The following is a 10,049-nucleotide window of genomic DNA, read 5'->3' on the forward strand; positions in this document are numbered from 1 at the left end:
AGGGTTCCATGGCCCTGGATTAAAGCCAGTCATCCGGTTAGGGGGCATGGGTGTTTTCGGTTGGGACCGAGAGGGGGGCACCCCATAGAGCGCGCGTATATAAATTTGATCCCATGCTATTCGAGGTTGTGATCTCCCCGTCTCAAAGTTTTTCTTAAACCTTGTCTAGGGTGATTCCTGGCATCGTGAGGTGGGATGGGTGTGTACTGGTTAGATGTGTTTCTACCGAAATACCGTAAATGGAACTAGTCCTTCGTGACTACGGAAATCCGTTGGCTGTGGGTAATTAGTACAAACTCTGCAGAGTTAAAAATCCTTTGAATCATCTTATCCATGTCCAAGTATTGTGTTCAACTTATCTTGTCAAGTGTCAGTCTCAGTGACGAAACTCCGGTGAACCACATGAGTGTTAAGTCCGGTTAAAGGTTTATTCCAGTGGATGGACTAACCCGTTTATTATTATGTGTTGAATATTTCCTATGAGTATTATATCTTCGTGAATTTATCAGATATTAATAATGAAATTTATGCGCTTTCTGCGATGTTGCTCAGACGTCCTACTGTGGCACACTTGTTACTTACTTTTGTTATACGCCCTTTCTGCGATGTCGCTCAGACGTCCGACTGTGGCACACTTGTTATTTACTTTTGATATAAGCCCTTTCTGCGATGTCGCTCAGACGTTCGACTGTGGCACACTTGTTATTTACTTTTGATATAAGCCCTTTCTGCAATGTCGCTCAGACGTCCGACTGTGGCACGCTTGTTATTTACTTTCGATATAAGCCCTTTCTGCGATGTCGCTCAGACGTCCGACTGTGGCACGCATGTTATTTACTTTCAATATAGGCCCTTTCTGCGATGTTGCTCCGACGTCCGACTGTGGCACGCATGTCATTTACTTTTCAATATAAGCCCTTTATGTGGTGTCGCTTAGACGCCCGACTGCGGCATGATTATTTATTTGTTTACCCTTCGAGGCGTCGCTCCAGACACCCGATCGGTTTTCAGTTGTTGTTGGGATTTCGGGAGGACTACCGCCCGACTTCCTTTTTACTTATCATGTCGTGAAATATTTATTATTTGAATGTGCATTGCTATTTGCTCATAATGCATTCATGCATGCATTTGTTATATCTTATGCCTGAACTATCTTGCGAGTACTTTCAAAGTACTCACCTGGCTTGTTGATTTGGCCAGATGTTGACGAAGGCGGTCTCATGGATGAAGAGTTCGATAGCGAGTCCGACGCCTAGAGGAGTCCCAGTCAGCTCCGTGCGATCCTGGATTTGGTCACTATATTATATCCGCTTCCGCTACCCAAATAAATTCATCGAGCCTCACCTCGACGCTCGATGAGCTGCCGGTTTAGGAGTCATGTTATCCACTCCACTGTGATATATCCACCACCACTTTTCTCTCGAGTCAGTAGTATGCCACCACACCCCTGTATCATAACCGCCCTTATGTACAATATTGGCGTGTTTGTAATAAATTGTTGAGCAACCTCAGCTCAACCCTGTAATATATTTAATGCAACTGGCCTTCTGTATCAAGTATTTGTCTACCAGTAAGGATAACTCTTCCTATACTGGAATCAAAAGATCAATTTCTCAATAAGTATTTTATTGAAAAACCAGTCGTGACACCCGAGATCCGCTGGTTTTGACACCGACATTAGTGCTTTCATTGAGAGTTCCTCTGTGTCATTGCTTTAAGGCTTGATGGCGTCTTCAATCGCCAACGACACGGTCCAGGGTGAGACTTTTCTCCCTGGACAGATCTTTGTGTTCGGCGGCTTCGCACTGCGGGCCAATTCGCTTGGCCAGTTGGAGCAGATCGACAGCTTCGCCCCTGGCCACCAGATCAGGTTCGAAAACTTGAACTCCATGGCAGATATCCGCGGAGAATTGATCTTTGACGGGTTCGGGCCTGTGCCAGGAGTGCCGGACAGCCACGACGAGCACAGCCTAGACCTGATGTTGGACAGTGCCCGGGACATCATCCCCGAAGCAGCCCCGGATCTAAATCTAGGGCAGCTTGCGTTGCCTACGGACGGAGGGCTAGACCCCGCCCCGCAGGCCGCACACTTATCGGCGGTAGAGCCGAACACGGGCCTCACCTCTATGGAGGCCTGTAACCCTGGGCCCCTGGACTCATATCCGGCTGTTGGTCCTGGTCCGCTCACTCTCAAGCCAGTCGAGCCAGGCTGGGCTCCGGTAATGGAGTTTACCGCTGCGGACATGTTTCAGCACTCGCCCTTTGGCGACATGCTGAGCTCATTGAAGTCTCTCTCTTTGTCAGAAGGCTCTGGGCCGAACTATGTCCGGCCTGAGTGAGAAGCAGGCGATGAAGGAATTCGCTGCCCACCCACCAACCACTTTGTCGCCACAATCGATGATTTAACCGACGTAGACTTCGAAGACATCGATGGTATGGACGACGATGCAGGAGACATATAGGAGCCACCGCTCACAGGGCAGTGGACAACCACCTCTTCATATGATATATATGGTGGACACTCTGAAAGAAAACAATGGTGATGAGGCAACGGGGGATAACCCTCCAAGAAGAAAGCAAAGCATGGGCGTCGCCAGCGCCGCTCCAAGCCCCGCCAAGGCAATACTGGCACTGGAGACGGTAATAACCGGACGTTGCCGACGATGAATACAACCCCGAACAGCCCGACTTCGAGGAGGCCGAACAGGAAGACGGGCATGACAGCCCAGATGAACAGGCGACGGACGGGTATCCGGAGGAGGACAACTACATGCCCCTATCCGAAAACGAGATTAGCCTCGGCGGCGACGAGTTCGGCGTACCTGAAGACCCCGCAGAGCAGGATCGCTTCTAGCGCCGGCTTATTGCCACTGCGAAAAGCCTGAAGAAGAAACAACAGTAGCTCGAAGCTGATCAAGATCTGCTCGCAGACAGATGGACAAAAGTCCTGGCAGCCGAGGAATATGGACTCGAGCACCCCACGGCTGACCGACCACCTCGAGGTCGGGACAAAACGGCATATCAGCCTAAATACCAACCTGTACCCCTGTGCCGGTTTACTACGGCCCAGGGCAATACTCAGGACCTGCGCGATAAACTGGATAACGCCGCAGGACAACCAAGATCGATCTACGTATCACAGGGGCACGCAGAAGTACATGATGATGACCATCATACCGGATACACTAACAGCAAATCCGACCGGGCCGAATACAACCAGTCAGACGCAGCAGCACTGCACCGTGACATAGCCCGACATAGAGGCGCCGCACACCCCCTCTGCTTCACTGATGAAGTGATGGATCATGAATTCCCAGAAGGGTTTAAACCCATAAACATCGAATCATACGATGGCACCACAGACCCCGCGGTATGGATCGAAGATTTCCTTCTCCACATTCACATGGCCCGCGGAGATGATCTACACGCCATCAAGTTGTTGGGTAACGTAGCATAAATTCAAAATTTTCTTACGAGTCACCAAGATCTATCTATGGAGAAACTAGCAATGAGGGGAAGGAGAGTGCATCTACATACCCTTGTAGATCGCTAAGCAGAAGCGTTCAAGAGAACGGGGTTGAAGGAGTCGTACTCGTCGTGATCCAAATCACCGGAGATCCTAGTGCCGAACGGACGGCACCTCCGCGTTCAACACACGTGCAACCCGGTGATGTCTCCCATGCCTTGCTCCAGCAAGGAGAGAGGGAGAGGTTTAGGAAGACTCCATCCAACAGCAGCACAACGACATGGTGGTGATGGAGGAGCGTGGCAATCCTGTAGGGCTTCGCCAAGCACAGCGAGAGATGAGGAGAAAGAGAGGTAGGGCTGCGCTAGGGAGAGGTGGAAGCTCTTATGTTTGGCAGCCCCAAAACCTCAAGTATATATAGGGGAGAGGGAGGGGGCTGCGCCCCCTCTAGGGTTCCCACCCCTAGGGGTGCGGCTGCCCCAAAAACCCATCTAGGGTGGCGGCCAAGGGGGGGGGAGAGGGGAAACTTGCCCCCCAAGAAAGGTGGGTGCGCCCCCTCCCCAAACCCTAGGCGCCTTGGGCCCTTGTGGGGGGGATCACCAGCCCACCTAGGGCTGGTCCCCTCCCACACTTGGCCCATGCTGCCCTCTGGGGCCAGTGGCCCCACTTGGTGGACCCTCGGGACCCTCTCGGTGGTCCCGGTACATTACCGATAACACCCGAAACTTTTCCGGTGACCAAAACAGGACTTCCCATATATAAATCTTTACCTCCGGACCATTCCGGAACTCCTCATGACATCTGGGATCTCATCCAGGACTCCGAACAACATTCGGTAACCACGTATATCTATTCCCTATAACCCTAGCGTCATCGAACCTTAAGTGTGTAGACCCTACGGGTTCGGGAACCATGCAGACATGACCGAGACGTTCTCCGATCAATAACCAACAGTGGGATCTGGATACCCATGTTGTCTCCCACATGTTCCACGATGATCTCATCGGATGAACCACGATGTTGAGGATTCAATCAATCCCGTATTCAATTCCCTTTATCTAGCGGTATTGTACTTTCCCGAGATTCGATCGTCGGTATGCCGATACCTTGTTCAATCTCGTTACCGGCAAGTCTCTTTACTCGTTCCATAACACATCATCCCGTGATCAACCCCTTGGTCACATTGTGCACATTATGATGATGTCCTACCGAGTGGGCCTAGAGATAGCTCTTCGTCACGTAGAGTGACAAATCCCAGTCTCGATTCGTGCCAACCCAACAGACACTTTCGGAGATACCCATAGTGCACCTTTATAGCCACCCAGTTACGTTGTGACGTTTGGTACACCCAAAGCATTCCTACGGTATCCGGAAGTTGCACAATCTCATGGTCTAATGAAATGATACTTGACATTAGAAAAACTTTAGCATACGAACTACACGATCTTTGTGCTAGGCTTAGGATTGGGTCTTGTCCATCACATCATTCTCCTAATGATGTGACCCCGTTATCAACGACATCCAATGTCCATGGTCAAGAAACTGTAACAATCTATTGATCAACGAGCTAGTCAATTAGAGGCTTACTAGGGACATGGTGTTGTCTATGTACCCACACATGTATCCGAGTTTCCTATCAATACAATTATAGCATGGATAATAAACGATTATCATGAACAAGGAAATATAATAATAATAACTAATTTATTATTGCCTCTAGGGCATATTTCCAACAGTCTCCCACTTGCACTAGAGTCAATAATCTAGTTCACATCGCCATGTGATTAACACTGATAGGTCACATCGCCATGTGACCAACATCCAAAGAGTTTACTAGTGTTACTAAACTAGTTCACATCACCATGTGATTAAGACTCAATGAGTTCTGGGGTTTGATCATGTTTTGCTTGTGAGAGAGGTTTTAGTCAACGGGTCTGCAACATTCATATCCGTATGTATTTTGCAAATCTCTAGGTCATATTGTAAATGCTGCTTCCACGCTCCACTTGGAGCTATTCCAAATGGTGGCTCCACTATACGTATCCGGTTTGCCACTCAGAGTCATTTGGATAGGTGTTAAAGCTTGCATCGATGTAACCCTTTACGCCAAACTCTTTATCACCTCCATAATCGAGAAACATGTCCTTATTTACTCCAATGACAGTTTTGACCGTTGTCCAATGATCCCCATTCCTGGATCATTCTTGTACCCCTTGACTGACACATGGCAAGGCACACTTCCGGTGCGGTACACAACATAGCATACTATAGAGCCTACGTCTGAAGCATAGGGGACGGCCTTCGTCCTTTGTCTCTCTTTTGCCGTGGTCGAGCTTTAACTCTTAACTTCATACCTTACAACTCAGGCAAGAACTCCTTCTTGACTGATCCATCTTGAACACCTTCAAGATCATGTCAAGGTATGTGCTCATTTGAGAGTACCATTTAGCGGTTTTTGATATATCCTCATAGATCTTGATGCTCAATGTTCAAGTAGCTTAATCCAGGTTTTCCATTGAAAAACACTTTTCAAATAACCCTATATGCTTTCCAGAAATTTTACATCATTTCTGATCAACAATATTTCAACAACATATACTCATCAGAAATGCTATAGTGCTCCCACTCACTTCTTTGGAAATACAAGTTTCTCATAAACTCTATATAAACCCAAAATCTTTTATCATCTCATCAAAGCGTACATTCCAACTCCGAGATGCTTACTCCAGTCCTTACAAGGATTGCTGGAGCTTTGCATACTTGTTAGCATCTTTCAGGATTGACAAAACCTTCTGGTTATATCACATACAACCTTTCCTCAAGAATAACGTCGAGGAAACAATGTTTTGACATCCTATCTGCAAGATTTCATAAATCATGCAGTAATTGCTAATATAATTCCAACAGACTCTGAGCATCGCTACGAATGAGAAAGTCTCATCGCAGTCAACTCCTTGAACTTGTCGGAAAACATCTTAACGACAAGTCGAGCGTTCTTAATGGTGACACTTACCATCATTGTCCGTCTTCCTTTTAAAATCCATCTGTACCCAACAGCCTTACGACCATCAAGTAGTTCTTCCAAAGTCCACACTTTGTTCTCATACATGGATCCTCTCTCGGATTTTATGGCCTCGAGCCATTTGTCGGAATCCGGGCCCACCATTGCTTCTCCATAGCTCGTAGGTTCATTGTTGTCTAGCAACATGACCTTCAAGACATGATTACTGTACCACTCTGAAGTAGTATGCATCCTTGTCACCCTACGAGGTTCGGTAGTGACTTGATCTGAAGTTTCATGATCACTATCATCAGCTTCCACTTCAATTAGTGTAGGTGCCACAGGAACAACTTCATGTGCCCTGCTACACACTAGTTGAAGTGATGGTTCAACAACCTCATCAAGTGTCCACCATCCTCCCACTCAATTCTTTCAAGAGAAACTTTTCCTCGAGAAAGGACCCGTTTCTAGAAACAATCCTTTTGCTTCCGGATCTGAAATAGGAGGTATACCCAACTGTTTTTGGGTGTCCTATGAAGATGTATTTTATCCGCTTTGGGTTTGAGCTTATCAACCTGAAACTTTTTTCACATAAGCATCGCAGCCCCAAACTTTTAAGAAACGACAACTTAGGTTTCTCCAAACCATAGTTCAAACGGTGTCGTTTCAACGGAATTGCGTGGTGCCCTATTAAAGTGAGTGCAGTTGTCTCTAATGCCTAACCCATGAACGATAGTGGTAATTTGATAAGAGACATCATGGTACGCACCATAGCCAATAGGGTGCAACTATGATGGTAGGACACACCATCACACTATGGTGTTCCAGGTGGTATTAATTGTGAAACAATTTCCACAATGTCTTAATTGCGTGCCAAAGATCGTAACTCAGATACTCATCTCTATGATCATATCATAGACATTTTATCCTCTTGTCACGATGATCTTCAACTTCATTCTAAAATTACTTGAACCATTCAATAATTCAGACTTGTGTTTCATCAAGTAAATATACTCAGTATCTACTTAAATCATCCGTGAAGTAAGAACATAACGATATCCACTGCGTGCCTCAGCACTCATTGGACTACACACATCAAAATGTATTACTTCCAACAAGTTGCTTTCTTGTTCCATTTTACTGAAAACGAGGCTTTCAGTCATCTTGCCCATGTGGTATGATTTGCATATCTCAAATGATTCAAAATCAAGTGAGTCCAAATGGTCCATTTGCATAGAGTTTCTTCATGCGTGTACACCAATAGACATGGTTCCCATGTCTCAAAATTTTCAAAAACGAGTGAGTCCAAAGATCCATCAACATGGAGCTTCTTCATGCGTTTTATACCAATATGACTCGGTGCCACATGTATGTGGTACTATCATTACTATCTTATATCTTTTGGCATGAATATGTGTATCACTACGATCGAGATTCAATAAACCATTCATTTTAGGTGCAAGACCATTAAAGGTATTATTCAAATAAACAGAATAACCATTATTCTCCTTAAATGAATAACCGTATTGTGATAGACATAATCCAATCATGTCTATGCTCAACACAAACGCCAAATAACAATTATTTAGGTTTAACACTAATCTCGATGGTAGAGGGAGTGTGCGATGCTTGATCACATCAACCTTGGAAACACTTCCAACACATATCGTCAGCTCACCTTTAGCTAGTCTCCTTTTATTCCGTAGCTTTTATTTCGAGTTACTAACACTTAGCAACCGAACCGGTATTTAATACCCTGGTGTTACTAGGAGTACTAGTAAAGTACACATTAACATAATGTATATCCAATATACTTCCATCGACCTTGCCTGCCTTCTTATCTACCAAGTATCTAGGGTGGTTCTGCTTTAGTGTCCGTTCCTCTCATTACAGAAGCACTTAGTCTCGGGTTTGGGTTCAACCTTGGGTTTTCACTAGAGCAGCAACTGTTTTGCCGTTTCATGAAGTATCCCTTCTTGCCCTTGCCCTTCTTGAAACTAGTGGTTTTACTAACCATCAACAATTGATGCTCCTACTTGACTTCTACTTTTGCGGTGTCAAACATCGCGAATACTTCAAGGATCATCATATCTATCCCTTATATGTTATAGTTCATCACAAAGCTCTAGTAGCTTGGTGGCAATGACTTTGGAGAAACATCACTATCTCATCTGGAAGATTAACTCCCACTCGATTCAAGTGATTGTTGTACCCAGACAATCTGAGTACAAGCTCAACAATTGAGCTTTTCTCCCTTAGTTTGTAGGCCAAGAAGCTCCTCGGAGGTCTTATACCTCTGACATGGGCACGAGCCTGAAATCCCAATTTCAGCTCTTGGAACATCCCCTATGTTCCGCGACATTTCAAAATCGTCTTCGCTGCCTCAACTCTAAACCATTTAACTGAACTATCACGTAGTTATCAAAACGTGTATGTCAGATGTTCACAACATCCACAGACGACATTCGGGGTTCAGCACACTGAGCGGTGCATTAAGGACATAAGCTTTCTACTGTCCGCATAATTGCTACTATCAACTTTCAACTAAATTTTCTCTAGGAACATATCTAAAACAGTAGAACAAAAGCGCGTGCTACGACATAATTTGCAAGAATCTTTTGACTATGTTCAGGATAATTAAGTACATCTTATGAACTCCCACTCAGATAGATATCCCTCTAGTCATCTAAGTGATAACATGATCCGAGTCAACTAGGCCGTGTCCGATCATCACGTGAGACGGACTAGTCATCATCGGTGAACATCTTCATGTTGATCATATCTACCATACGACTCATGCTCGACCTTTCGGTCTCTTGTGTTCTGAGGCCATGTCTGTACATGCTAGGCTCGTCAAGTCAACCTAAGTGTTTCGCGTGTGTAAATCTGGCTTACACCCGTCGTATGTGAATGTTAGAATCTATCACACCCGATCATCACGTGGTGCTTCGAAACAACGAACTTTCGCAACGGTGCACAGTTAGGGGAAACACTTTCTTGAAATTTTAATGAGAGACCATCTTATTTACTACCATTGTTCTAAGCAAATAAGATGCATAAACATGATAAACATCACATGCAATCAAATAGTGACATGATATGGCCAATATCATTTTGCTCCTTTTGATCTCCATCTTCGGGGCTCCATGATCATCATCATCACCGGCATGACACCATGATCTCCATCATCATGATCTCCATCATCGTGTCTCCATGAAGTTGTCCCGCCAACTATTACTTCTACTACTATGGCTAATGGTTTAGCAATAAAGTAAAGTAATTACATGGCATTGTTTAGTGGCACGCAGGTCATACAATAAATAAAGACAACTCCTGTGGCTCCTGCCGGTTGTCATACTCATGGACATGCAAGTCGTGATTCCTATTACAAGGACATGATCAATCTCATACATCACATATCATTCATCACATTCTTTTTGGCCATATCACATCACATAGCATACCCTGCAAAAACAAGTTAGACGTCCTCTAATTGTTGTTTGCATGTTTTACGTGGCTGCTATGGGTTTCTAGCAAGAACGTTTCTTAGCTACGCAAAACCACAACGTGATATGTCAATTG

Source organism: Triticum dicoccoides, chromosome 2B, assembly GCF_002162155.2.
Source record: "Triticum dicoccoides isolate Atlit2015 ecotype Zavitan chromosome 2B, WEW_v2.0, whole genome shotgun sequence".
Lineage (NCBI taxonomy): Eukaryota > Viridiplantae > Streptophyta > Magnoliopsida > Poales > Poaceae > Triticum > Triticum dicoccoides.